At 43.0% G+C, this 14193-nt stretch overlaps 1 pseudogene; it reads right to left on the reverse strand.

Annotated features, from left to right (window-relative positions):
• Positions 1–4659: 4659 nt before the first annotated feature.
• On the reverse strand, positions 4660–4941 carry LOC115275120 (annotated as a pseudogene).
• Between the last annotated feature and the right edge of the window lie 9252 nt (positions 4942–14193).

Genomic DNA, 14193 nt, shown 5'->3' on the forward strand with positions numbered 1-14193 from the left:
CCTGACCACACCTCACGTCCAGCCCCCAAACTCTCAGCTCCTGCTTCACCAACCTTGAGAAACTTAAGTCAGGTTGGGGTGCCTGGGTGGTTCACTTGATTAAGCGTCCGACTTCGGCTCAGGTCATGATCTGGTGGCTTGTGGGTTTGAGCCCCCATCGAACTCTGTGCTGACAGCTCAGAGCCTAGCCTGATTCAGATTCTGTGTCTCTCTCTCTCTCTGCTCCTCACCCACTCATATTCTCTCTCTCTCTCTCTCTCAAATAAATAGACATTAAAAAAGGAAGAAGAAACTGGGGTGCCTGGGTGGCTCATTTGGTTGTGTCTGACTTCAGCTCAGGTCATGACCTCACAGGTCATGAGTTTAAGCTCTGCTTTGGGCTCGGTTCTGACAGCTCAGAGCCTGGAGCCTGCTTCTGATTCTGTCTCCCTCGCTCTCTGCCCCTCCACCACTCACATTGTCTTTCTTTTCTCTCTAAAATAAGTAGACATGAAAAAAAAAAGAAACTTAAGTTTGAGATGGAAGTAAAATCTATGATGGACTATAAATAATTAGAAGTGACCTGGAAGCAAGATCTTAAGGGACATTTAATGGAGGCGGTAGAAACGTTAGTTTATACACCCCTGAACCAAGGCTGCTATATGAGATGATTGCAGCCTCTTCTGGGAACAAGGAGACAAGGACTGAGAAGTCTGAGGGACCTGCCCTGGGTCAAGCTGCCAGTCAGTGCTCAGGCTGGCACTCGCCTCTCCTGCTTCCCAAACCCAGGGCGGCAAAGCTGGCGTCCTTCCTCTCCACCACATCCAAGCCTCCGTCCAGCCCCTTCCAGCCCCCACAGTGCCGCTCGCAGCCTCCTTTCCCATTTTTTCTGCGACTGCTTTGGTTTAAGGTCCTGGCTTCTGACCTGGACTGTCTCCATAGCATCCCGTGCATCCTACAGGAAACTGTCAGGTTAATTTCCCAAAAGTACAGTTTTGATTGCTTGCTCGCCTGCTTAACCTAACAAGCAACTTTTCCCTTAGGCAAAGTTGACTTTTCCTATGTAAGGCAGTAAGATTCAGAATGTCAGTATGTAAGTTTCTGTCTGAAATAGATAGATGGCAAAAAACAAAAACAAAAAACCACCATAGGTTTTGCTGTGTGACCTCAGGAAAATTACCTACCTTCCAGAATCTCAGCTGGACTTATATAAATCAGGCGGGATAATGCCTATTGTGCAGCATTCTTGCAAGCAGCACATGAGATAATGAAGGGAAAGACATTGGCCCCTGGATGTGCTCCAGCAATATTATTTTTTTCCTAAAAGGACATCTCTAAGACCAAGGCAAAGCTAAAACATAGTAGGTACTCAATAAACACGGCCTGAGAAAATATGAATAAGTAGTTGCCAAGTTACCAATTCTCACCTCTCAGTTTTTCCTGTCATATTAGTTACTGTAAATAATCCATTTCATTATGCATAATTAAAGCTGAAGTGATGGCTCAGATGAAGTTATGGAAAACGTCAGAATAATTAAGCCTTTGAATTAAAGAAACTCACATCTGTTTAATTTTCAGCCTGACTGCACAGCGTTCCTCATGTTGCCATTCTCACCAAGATACGGAGAATCTCCACTTCCTTCCCGGTCCAGGGATCATAAGGGTCAGTTTTTGGAAAAAATTTTTAAGTTTATTTATTTATTTTGAGGGAGAGAGAGAGAAAGACAGTACAAGAGCAGGGGAGCGGCAGGTGAGGAGAATCCCAAGCAGGCTCTGCACTTTCAGCCAGAGCCGAACACAGAGCTCGATCTCACAAACTGAGATTGTAACCTGAGCCAAGATCAAGATCTGTTGCTTAACTGGCTGAGCCACGCAGGTGCCCCTCAAATTTTGGAATTTGTTATCGGTTTGTTCTCCTGTGATCGCAACTTCTGTTTTCAGTCCTGAGGTTGTTTCCACCACTAGGGTGTTCTGTGGTCTGTTTGTAAGCTCCTATCTTCTGGAAGCATGAGGTCCTGGCCCCAGGAATGCAGCTGGACTGAAATCCCCTGGAGGCAGGACCCCGAGTCCCCTTGCTCTCCTGTGCCTGAGTCCTCCTGGTCCCATCAGGGTTGAAGGCAGCTGGTGTGAACGATGTGCCTGGAAGGGGGCAGAACCCTTGGAGCAGGCTGCCCTGCATGGAAGACCTGCATAGCTTTCTCCCACATGGTATCTGGCCCAGCGGTAGTTTCGGTCCTTCAAGTATTTAAAGCAACTTTTCTGGGATCCAGCTACTGTGAGTGTCTAATGTGCCAGCAAGGAAGTTGTATTCCAAAGATCTGTTGACTTGGAATGTGGAGCATGCTTTCCTACAGATTAATTGTTCACAGCCCAGAAACCCTTACGTCAGCTATAAGACTCTTGAAACAGACGAGGTGAGGCAGAGAAGCACTGCTGGGGATTTTTAACAGATGAGCTCCCTCAGCAGTTCCATGAGCACTGGGGGGCTGGTCAGCTTTCTAGCACTGGGGCAGGGGTCGGTGGGTGGGTGGGATCTGTCCATGACTCATGTTCATCCAGGCTCCACTACTGAAGCACCCCTTAGGAAGAGAGCCCTTAAGGCCAAGCACACACTCGCAGTGACAGTGGCCATGCTGATGGCCTGCAGCTCATTGTACTGGACACACCAGCCCTTCTGCATCTTTCATGTGAGCCACCATGGTGGCGGGCACCTCTCTTTGACACCACACTCCCCCAGGGCTCTCACCATTGTGGTCCAGTCAGTCCTGTCCTGGCAAGCTTTCCTAGGCCAGAGAAGCTTTTCTACCTCATTGGGTCCCAACTGCTTTGCATTGTAGCACTGTGCCGGTTGCATAGCTGGTCCTTGGAAGTGGTGGAATTACTGGACTTGCTTTCTATTCCCTTCCCCTGTGCCCTTCTCTCCCCAGCCCCAGACACGGTCTGCTGAGAGCCCCTCAGCCTTTGGAAAAGGCCACAAAGAAGTGCCACAGCTCTCCTCATTCCAGAACCCCAGGAACACTCCCTCCTGCCCCTGAACAGCAATGGAGGGGCTCATTTGGGGCCCAGGCCCTGTAGAAAAGGAAGAGTAATTTCCCTCAAGCCTTCTGACCTCTTGGCTGAGACCCCTGTAGTAAAAGACAGATTGACAAGAGAATGAACAGAAGTTTGTTAATGTATATACCTCCTGGATTCATGGGAGATACCTAGGGGAAAATGGAGAAGACCCCAAGGGTGCATAAAATTCAAGATTAAATACCATCTTAATAAGGAAAGGGGAAGGGTGATGTATATGATCTTAGGGGAGAGAAATCGATTTTTCAGAAAGTTGAATAGGTCCTTAGAAGAATGGATGAGAGGTATGATAGTTGGTGACCAACTCTGTCTAGTGTAGTGTTGACTTCTAGTTTCTCTCTCTGTGATAAGAGTCAATCTTCTGTGGTTGATGGAACTCCCATGGAGGGGATTTATGACAGTTGCGTTTCTTTGGAGGACCTATCTTTAGGCAAATGAGGAGAATTCAAAGAAATCCTTGCCCTGCATTTGTTGTTTTTTCTAAGTGCCCTCCAATCCAAATGATCAGTATACCGAAGCTGCATTTCCTAGGGTAGCATGTCCTGAACTCCTAGAGTCATATGTTGGGGTGACATACTCTGCAAATCTGCAGCCCTCAGGACCCACTGGCAGGGCCCCTGCCCTGGCTCTGGGGTAGAGGAGTGAATGAGCATGACTTCCCTTAGCTTAGCCCCACCTGACTCCAGGGAACGGAACTCTGGTCACCATGGGCCTGGGTTCAGCTCTCACTTCCAGGAAAATCTGGATCATTCTTATTTTCTACAATAGCTTTACTGAGATACAATTCATATACCATATAGTGCACTTATTATAAATGTGCAATTCAGGGCCACCCCACTCAGTCAGTTAAATGTCTGACTCTTGATCTTAGCTCAGGTCATGATCTCACCATTCATGGGATTGAGGCCCACATTTGGCTCTGCGCTAACAGCATGGAGCCTGCTTGCAACTCTCTCCCTCTCTCTCTGCCCCTTACTGGCTTATGCACGTGCTGAGCACACATGTGTTCTCTCTCTCTCTCTCAAAATAAATAAACTTTAAAATGTGCAATTCAGTGGCTTTTAAGTATATTCACAGAGGTGTGTGGCCATCACCATAATGAACTTGAGAGCATTTCCATCAGCCCAGCCCCTGTAGTGCCTACTGCCCATGTTCCACCAGCTCCCTCCCACAGCTCCAGTGACCTCTACAGCCTCTGCCTCTAGACATTCCTATTCTGGACATTTTATACAAATGGAATCAAATGACATGTGTTCTTTTTGACAGACGTCTTTTACTTTGCAAAATGTTTTCAAGATTTGTTCCTACTGTAGCATGAATCCTTTATTTCATTTCTTCTTATTGCTGAATAACATCCCATTGTATGGATATCCCACATTTACTTTGTGCCCACCATCTATCAGTGGTGGATATTTTGGGGGGTTTCTACTTTTTGGCTATTATGAATAATGCTGCTATGAACATTCCTATATAAATTTTGGGGGACATATGTTTTCATTGCTTTCAGATGGATACCCAGGGGTATAATTGGTGGGTCATATGGTAACTCTGCCAGGTCATTCTCTTTTCTTTTTTTTTTCCTGTGGTTGGGAAAAAACCAACAAGTTTTTATTGGGGGGCACCAGGTAAGGGGGCCTCTTCCCTATCGACAGAGGTACTCAACAGTTTCTTCAGCCACTCCAAGCTTGGACCCAGGAGACCCTGGGATGACTGGCAGCTGGGGTACATGCCCATCATATCAGAGGGGCACTGGTTGATTTGGTTGATCATGATGGTGTGATTGCTGTGGGGGCTGAAAGGGGGCAGAATTATAGCAAGGCCCCCGGTGGTGAAGGACATGACCGCACTGGCCCAGACATTCTTGAGGAAGGCTGTGCATCTGGCAGCCATCTTGGTCTGCCAGATCATTCTTGTGGACAAATAGCCAATTTTGCATTGAAGCCAGCTCCTTTTCCAGTGTCCTTCGTTGGCCTTCTTAGAGTCCCTTTCCAAAGCTACCATCTTCTTCTTACTTAGTTACTCCAAGTGCTCAGAAAAACAATTAATGAAAAGTAAATCTTCCTGACCACTCCTGTTCTACAGAAATTGTTTCCTCAGTCATTATTGTCAGAGTCTTGTGATCCTTCTGGAGGCATATACTCATCTATGTAGTCTTTGCTTTAGTACAAATTAAAGCATGTTACATACTCTGGACTTGGCCTAGTTTTTTGGTCTTACTATATCATGGAAATTCTAAAAATTTTTTTAATGTTTATTTATTTTTGAGAGAGACAGAGCATGAACAGAGGAGGGGCAGAGAGAGAGGGAGACACAGAATCTGAAACAGGCTCCAGGCTCTGAGCTGTCATCACAGAGCCCGACACAGGGCTCAAACTCATGAATCATGAGATCATGACCTGAGCTGAAGTCAGACGCTTAACTGACTGAGCCCCCCAGGGGCCCCTGCGTCGTGGAAATTCTAACATATCAGTGCATGTAGAGCAGCCTCATTCCTTTTAATAACCGCACACTAGTCTGAGGCACGGATGTCCCTTTTGATGGTTATTTGCTTTGTTTCCAGTCCTTTTCTACTACAAATAATGCTGTAATAAATATCCTTGAATATACCTAACATCACACCTGTGAATGTATATCAGTAGATTAAATTCCAAAAAATGGAATCGCTAAATTGAAGGAAATGTGATTTTAACTTCTTGATGGATGCTACCAAAATATTCCTCAAAAAGGCTGTTTCATTTTGTGTTCCTACTAATCACATGGGGAAGTGTGGGAGAGTTCCCCCAAGCACTGCCAGCACAGTGTTATTGGACATTTTCTTTTTTGCCATTCTGTTAAGTAAAAAAAACAGTGTGTCATTTCAATTTGCATTTCCCGTCTCATGAGTGAGGTTGAACATCTTTTTCCAATATTTAAGAATCAATCATATTCCCTTTTCTATGAATTATTTGTTCATTTCTATCATTTTTCTACGGGATTGTTCACATATTTCCTTCTGGCTATCAGGATGTCTTAATGTGTTAAGGAAATCGGCACTTTGTGATATGCATTACAAATATTTCCCCAGTTTACCGTTTGGTTTTGACTTTGTTTATAGGAATTCCTGCCATGTCAAATGTTTAAATTTTCATATAGTCCAATTTATCATTTTGCGTTCTGTGGCTTCTAGGTTTTCTGTGCTCCTTAGGCCTTCTCTCTGAGATTACTTCCAAAGCTTCATTTTTTTCTTAGTACTCTGCTATGGTCTGAATGTTTGTAGCCCCCTAAAATTCCCGTGTTGAAATCCTGATGCGCAGTGTGATGGGGTTAGGAGCTGGAGCTGGGGAGGTGATGAGATCCCGGGGGTGGAACCCTCATGCAAGGAATTTGTGCTCTTTTGAAAGAGACCCCACAGAGGCCCCAGAGAGCCATGTCCCCTTTCTACCAAGTGAGGGTGCAATGAAAGGGGCTTTCACCAACACACTGGCACCCTGATCTCAGACCTCCAGTGTCCAGGACTGTGAGAAGTAAAGTTTTGCTGTGTACAAGCCCCCAAGTCTGTGGTATTTTTTTGTTATAGCAGCCTGAATGGGCTGAAACATACTTTTATCATTTTATTTTCTTTAAAAAAATTTTAATGCTTATTTATTTTTGAGAGAGACAGACACACACAGAGCATAGCAGGGGAGGGGCAGAGAGAGAGGGAGACACAGAATCTGAATCAGGCTCCACGCTCTGAGCTGTCAGCATAGAGCCCAATGAGGGACTTGAAACCACAAACTGTAAAATTATGACCTGAGCTGAAGTTGGCGCGTAACCGACTGAGCCACCCAGGCACTCTTTTCAAATATAGGCCTCGGCTTTTTTTGGAAAGAGCTGCTTCAGGTGTGAGATACGATACAAAAGGGACTTCTTTTTCTAGCAAGCTGCCTCAGAACTCTCTTTAACAGGCTCAGTTAGAACCCTCCTGATCTGCTGAAAAATTTGGAGACATTGGAATGTTTTTTCTTCATACCCAAAGATTTGTTAAGCTTAGGATAGAGCAATTAAGCTGAGAAAATGTGCCTCTAGCCTGCTCCATGCTATGCCTGGAAGAGAAGGAGGAGGAGAGATTCTTACTGGCCCAGGATGCACCAATGGAGAAAGAGCTGCGAATTTCTCCCTTCCTGAAAGAATCAAGCCATGACCTGCTTTTCCTGGCCTCTGTCCCCTCATTGGCATGAGTGTGGGTGACTGGAAGCTCTGTGCACCCCTGCTCTGTATGTGGTGATCCTATCCTACCGAAAGCATTGGGCTGACCAGATGGGGGAGTGGGGCCATCAGTGTCCCGAACTCTCCTTCGAGCACCAAAGTGCATCTGAGTCTTCAGGCTGAGGTGCTCAGTGTTCGGCTCTCTCTGCCTTTGCCTTAGCAGCAAGTTATGTGCTCCTGCACTCACCGGCCCCCAGGCAAGATCAGAGAGAGCTTGCCCAACAGCTGAGGACTTACAGCCCTCTAGTTATGATATGGGCTATGAGCCGCGTCACCACATCAGGAATGACTGAAAATAACAAGGGCTGACTAGGATGTGGAGGAGCTAGAACTCTGACACTGCTGGTGGGAATGCCCTTTGGAAAATAGGTCAGCAGTTTCTTAAAAATAGACCTACTACCCAAACGTTCATCATCTGAAAAGTGGATAAACGTGGTATACACACACAATGGAATATTATTTGGCCATAGAAAGACCACAAGTGAATTATTAGGTAAACTATGGACTTTAAGTGATTATGATGTGTCAGTGTAGGCTTGTGAATTATAACAAATGTACCACTCTGGGGAGAAATGTTGATAATGGGGGGCTGCATGTGTGGGGCTGGAAGATATGTGAGAAATCTCTGTATCTTCCTCTCTCCTCTCAAGTTTCCTGTGACCCTAAAACAGCTTTAAAAATATGTCTTAAAAAGAAAAGAATGGGGTGCCTGGATGGCTCAATCGGTCAGGCGTCTGACTTCTGGTTTGGGCTCAGGTCATGATCTCATGGTTGTGAGACTAAGTCCTGTGTCTGACTCTGTGCCGAGCACAGAGCCTGCTTGGGATTCTCTCTCTCTCCTACTCTCTCTGCTTCTCTCCTACTTGTGTGCACTTGCTATAAATGAATGAATGAATGAATGAGTGAATTAATGAATGAATATTGCTACATTGTTATATTGCTATGACATGAATGAAGCAACGCAAACACTATGGCAAGTGAAATAAGCCAGTTACAAAAGATCACATAGTACACAATTCCGTTCATATGAAAGTCCAGAATAGGGAAATCTTTAGAGATGGAAAGCAGGCCCCTGGTTGCTTAGGGCTGAGAATATGGGGGATGAGGAGACAGAGGGATAATCGCTCAGAAGGCTTCTTTTTGAGGTGGAGAAAAATGTTCTAAAATTGATCATGAGGTTGGCTGCACAACTCTGTGACTATACTAATAGCCACTGAATTGTACACTTTAAATGGACAAATTGGATAGCAAGTGAATTATATCTTAATAAAGCTGTTAAAAAAATAAACCTACTATACAACCTACTCTATAGCCATTCCACTTCTAAGTATTTACCCAAAGGAAATGAGAATGTATGTCCACATAAAGACTTGCACATAAATGCTCATGGCTGCTTTATTCATGACAACCACAGACTAGGAACAACCCAAATAGTCGTTAGCTGGCAAATGGAGAAATTGTGGTACATCACAAGTCCACAAATGGGATACGGCTCAGCAAAACAAAACAAGGGGAATGACTTATTGATACATTCAACAACATGGATAAATCTCAAAATCATGCTTAGCAGAAGAAGGGAAACATAGAAGAGCATTTATATAAAATTCTAGAAAATGCAAACCAATCTAGAGTGTCAAAAGGCACAGACCAGCGGTTGCATGGGGCTGGAGGTGGAAGGAGGGGTGAACTGCAAAGGGGCAGAGACACTCACCAGGCAGTGATAAAATGTTCTGGGTCTTGATTGTGGTGCCTCTTCCATGGGCGTATGCAGTTGTGAAAACTCATCAAGTCACACACTTTGAATGTATACAGTCTATTTTACACACCTATGTGTAAGCGAACTTTTTAAGAGTGCATTGTAAACTGTGAATCGTAAGATGTTTATTTACCAGGGGTAGTAGGAATGCCTGTGTTCCTTTGGGAAAGCCAACTACTTCCTGACCCATAATCACTGTACATGTAAAACTAAGTGATGGGACTAGATCATTCCAAATATTCTCCCAGACTTTCCTATCAGCCCCTCCTGTGAGCATTTACTGAATACCCTACTGTGTGTCAGGCCCTGTGCTAATTAGGAGAAGTATATGAATGAAAAAACCTTTTAGAGCTAACAAGTCAAGCTGAGGGCTGATAAAAGCTTTCCAGTACAAATCCATTTTGCAATTTGAGGAAGGAAACAAATATACTTTAATGAGTATTTTTTTTCTGGTATGTCTTTTACTATATCTTTATTTTTAATTTTTTTTCTGTTTTTTATTTTTTATTTTTATTTTCAAGAGACAGAGAGAGACAGCACGAGCAGGGGAGGGTCAGAGAGAAAGGGAGACACAGAATCTGAAGCAGGCTCCAGACTCTGAGCTGTCAGCACAGAGCCTGACACGGGGCTCGAACGCACGAACTGTGAGATCATGACCTGAGCCGAAGTCGGAGGCTTAACCGACTGAGCCACCCAGGCACCCCACTATCTCTTTATTTTTAATGTTTCTGTGTAAATTTTAGACATGATTCTTGATGAGTAAGTTATAGGCTGTTTTTAAAAACCCAGCCTAAGGCCTCTTACTTCTAACAAGTAATTCATTTACATTTATTGTGATTAATGATGTTATTCTCATTCCTACTCTTGTTTTATTATTAATCAAGATTTTTCTTTATTTTTTCACCTTTTCTGACAGATCTCTTTTTCTCTCCTCCATCCCATTAACTTGGAAGACATACATTCCATTTTTATTACTTGTGTGACTCGCCTTACTTTTTTGTTTGTTTGATTTTAGTAACACTCAATTATTATTTTACAGTTCTAGAGTCAGGGTCTTAAAAGGGCAAAGCCAGTGTATTGGCTAGGTTGGGATTTTATTTGGGAGCTCTGGAGAATCTGCTTCCTAGCTCATCTGGGTTTTGGCAGAGTCCAGTTTCTTGCTATTACAGGTCTGAGGTCCCCATTCCTTTGCTGGTTGTCACTGCAGAGACTCTCTGCTTCTAGAGCCTGACCACCTACATTCCTTCTCATGGGGCTTCCTCTGTCTTCAAACCGGAAATGGCCATGGAGTCCTTCTTATGCTTTGAATCTCTTACTTCCTCTTCTGCCACCAGTTGGAGAAAACTCTCTTTTTTAAAATTTAAATCCAAGTTAGTTAAATATAGTATAATAATAATTTCAGGAATAGAATCTAGTGCTTCATCACTTACATGCAACACCCAGTGATCATCCCAACAAGTGTCTTCCTTAATGCCCTTCACCTATTTAGTCCATTCCTCACCCGACACCCTGCCAGTAACCCTCAGTTTGTTTTCTGTATTTAGAGTCTCTTATGGTTTGTCTCCCTCTCTGTTTTTATATTATTTTTTGCTTCCCTTCTCCTATGTTCATCTGTTGTGCTTTTTAAATTCCACATACGAGTGAAATCATATATTTGTCTTTCTCTGATTGGCTTATTTCGCTTAACATGATACAGTCTAGTTCCATCCACGTTGTTGCAAATGGCAAGATTTCATTCTTTTTGGTTGCTGATCTTCTTTGTCTATTCATTTGGGCTCTTTTCATACTTTTGCTATTGTCAATAGTGCTGCTACAAACATTGGGGTGTATGTACCCCTTCAAATCAGCACTCCTGTATCTTTTTGACTTGCCTTACTTTAATGGAATACATAACTTCATATTTCCCCCCAAAATATTAAAAATCACTATTATTTTTATCTTCCTCCTCTTAAAGACCTTAGCTACTTTAAAATTTTTCTCTGAAACTTCCTCTCTCCCATTTTCTATGTTATTTAAAGTTAAGTGTCTCCTTGTTTTTTTTTAAACCATCAATGTTGTCAGTATTTACATTTATGAAGATCATTTACAGATTCCTTTGCACATTTTTGCTTCTTGCATTTCAGTGCTTTTATTCTAGATTCATTTTTCCTCATACTTAATTCTTTAGCAGGTTTTTTCAGCCAGAGTTGGTAAGGAATAAGTGTTCTGAATGTCTGGAAATATTTTCTATGATAACATCACTTTATAAACAATAGTTTAGCTGGGTATAGAAGTCTAGCTTGACAGTTAGTCTTCCTACACTCCTTGAGGACATTTTACTCTGTCTTCTGCCATCTGTTCCTACCCATTGTAGTTTCTTGTTAGTCTGATGGTGTTCTGGGTTTTGTTTTAAGGACTCTGTCGTTTCTTTCCAGCAGCTTTTAAAGTTTAACATTACCCTCAATGTCCTACAATTATAAAATTCTAATTTTGCTGTGTGACTATAATATTAGCTGTTCTTGAAGGCACATTATAACTTCCTGGTTTTGAAAATGTATCAGGTTGATAACTGTTCAAAAACTCAAATGCTCCATTGCCAAATGAAAAGTGTATTCATTGAGTAGGATAGTATTATTCTTAAAGAGTTTTACATTATGTTGTATTTTCAAAACCTCTAAAATAGATTTGATAGATTTAGTAGAAGTAAGTGAGTATAAATCAAGATTCCTGCTTAGTGTTGGATAACTTCACTTACTATATGTGAAACCCAACTTTAAAATAACAAAATTTCCAGTGAGCCTGGTGGCTTGGTTGGATAAGTGTCTGACTCTTGATTTCAACTGAGGTCATGAGCTCACAGTTCATGAGCTAGAGCCCCACATCGGACTTTGTGCTGACAGTGCAGAGTCTGATTGGGATTGTCTCTCTCCCTGTCTCCCCTGCCTCCCATGCTCTCTCTCTTTCCAAAGTAAATAAATAAATATTTTAAAATAAAATAACAAAATTTGCAAATAGCATACAAAAAATCATTGTTTCATAATAATCATGTAAAGTATGTCTCATTAAAAAACTGATCTCTAAGGAAAGAACTCTTCATTTTCAAAACAGATAAATAATACTAAGGGTTCTTACAAGACAGATTTAGAGTTGTATTGTCTGATTTGGTTTGGTTTTGCTAAGCTTTGAGGACTTATTAGGATTTTGTACTTTCTTTAAAAAATTAGTATATTCTCTGTGCACAGTATAAATACTTCAATTTACAAAAATTTAACTTAGCATGCATCTTTTCAGAAACATATTATCCCTCATTTCAGAAACATGAGATTCTTGGGGCACCTGGGTGGCTCAGTCAGTTAAGCATCTTACTTCAGCTTAGGTCATGACCTTATAGTTGATGAGTTTAAGCCCCATGTTGGGCTCTGTGTTGACAGCTCAGAGCCTGGAGCCTGCTTCGGATTGTGTGTCTCCCTCTCTCTCTGCTCTCCCCCATTTGCATTCATTCTGTCTCTGTCTCTCAAAAATAATTAACAGTTAAAAAAATTAAAGACATGTGATTCTTTTGTTTGTGTGTGTATGTAGTTGTGTGAGAGTGATCGTGTGTTTGTGTGGTGGAGAAACCCACATTCAAAAATAAGTTCCAATTCAGGCAGTTGCACTATAAACAGTCCTCTGTGCTTCTGTGGGCCCTCCATAACCTGAATTTCAAGCCTTGACTCTATTAAAAACAAGAAAACTCTTTGCCTCTGAGCTTCTCATAGATCTGTCCCTCGTTAAAAGTTTTCTAGACATTTAGCTGATTATATTCATGGGCTTGCCTCAAACAACTAGAAAATTTCAAAACTGGGTTAGAACTGTAGAGTTTTAGAGGCTGAAAGGACCACAGAGATCTTCTAATTGAGTACTATGCAAGCCTTATGTTTTCTAGGTAAGAAAACAGTTCAATTGCCTTGCTTGCAAGCAGTTAGCAGAGGGCCAGGAATGGATGGATGCCAGGCCTCTGTGTTCTCTGCCCTGCTGCCTTTCTCCCACTCTAAAAATGTTGTTAATAATAGTAGGAAGAGAGTACCAGCAGCAGTAAGTGACTGATGGGTGTGTTACTTCATAGAAAACAGTTACATGCACAGATAATGCCTTCTGCTGTGACTACTTCATTGACCAAGGCTTAGGAGGTGCCAGTTATGTGTTCCAAGCTGCTGCCTCTCTCCCTCAACATAAAATGTGAGAATATAGACATTATGCCACAGAAATTGGGCTTGCAGAACAGTGGCTGCCTGATAGGCAAAGAACCATGGCTGGACAGGTTTCTGAGGAAGGGCCTGAAGAGTGGGAATGTATGGTCAGTCACTAGCTATTTGGACACGATCATCACTGTCATCACAGAACTCTCTGGGGCACAGCACATCTGAGGTCTCCAGCTTTGGGGAGCTCTGACTGAGAAGACAGTGGTCAAGAAGGAAGAAAAGGCTCTGCAAACAGGTGCTTAAAGGGCCCTTCAAATGTATATATGCATGAATCTGCACGTGTGTGAAGGTGTTGCCATGAAATGAGACTTTCCATCTTGAATTCTTATTTGAACTGATATAGAAAACCTTATATTTAACTATTTTCAGGTAAACCTACCCAGCTTCAGTGACTTCCTACCCATTCCGGTCTCATGACTAAGTCACAATCAAGATTTTATTCTCCCTCTTTCTCCTTACCCCTGAGACTGACACTAATTTCCAGCTCCTTTCATTTTTGCCAACATGGTGAGAGGTTGGGATCAGGGTGGTGGCTGGACATCTACTTCTTGGTGCTCTGTTGCCCTGCTGCTTCAGATGTGCCCCCCTCCTGCCTGGTCTCCGAGACGTCTTCCCAGATCTGCTGTAGTTCTGTCCATGAGCTGCAGCCTTCTGACACAGCGTTCCCTCCTCCCAGGCTCAAGGCCTCATGGGCTTGCTCCTTCCTAGATATCTTTTGTGTCTCCGTCAAGAGCCCTGGGTATATTCAGATGGCCATCCACAGGAATACAGGAAGCTCAGGCTAGCTTCTAGAACTCTATGTCATGCTGCCATTTCTACCCTACTGCTACACAACAATGAACTCAGTTACAGTCTCCCCAGACTTCACCCGGGGAGCAGACACAGGCCCTCTCCATTCTCAGATCTCCAAACTCAACAAGAACTCCTTGTATACTTCCA

This window comes from Suricata suricatta, chromosome 2 (genome assembly GCF_006229205.1).
Source record: "Suricata suricatta isolate VVHF042 chromosome 2, meerkat_22Aug2017_6uvM2_HiC, whole genome shotgun sequence".
In the NCBI taxonomy this organism is placed as follows: domain Eukaryota; kingdom Metazoa; phylum Chordata; class Mammalia; order Carnivora; family Herpestidae; genus Suricata; species Suricata suricatta.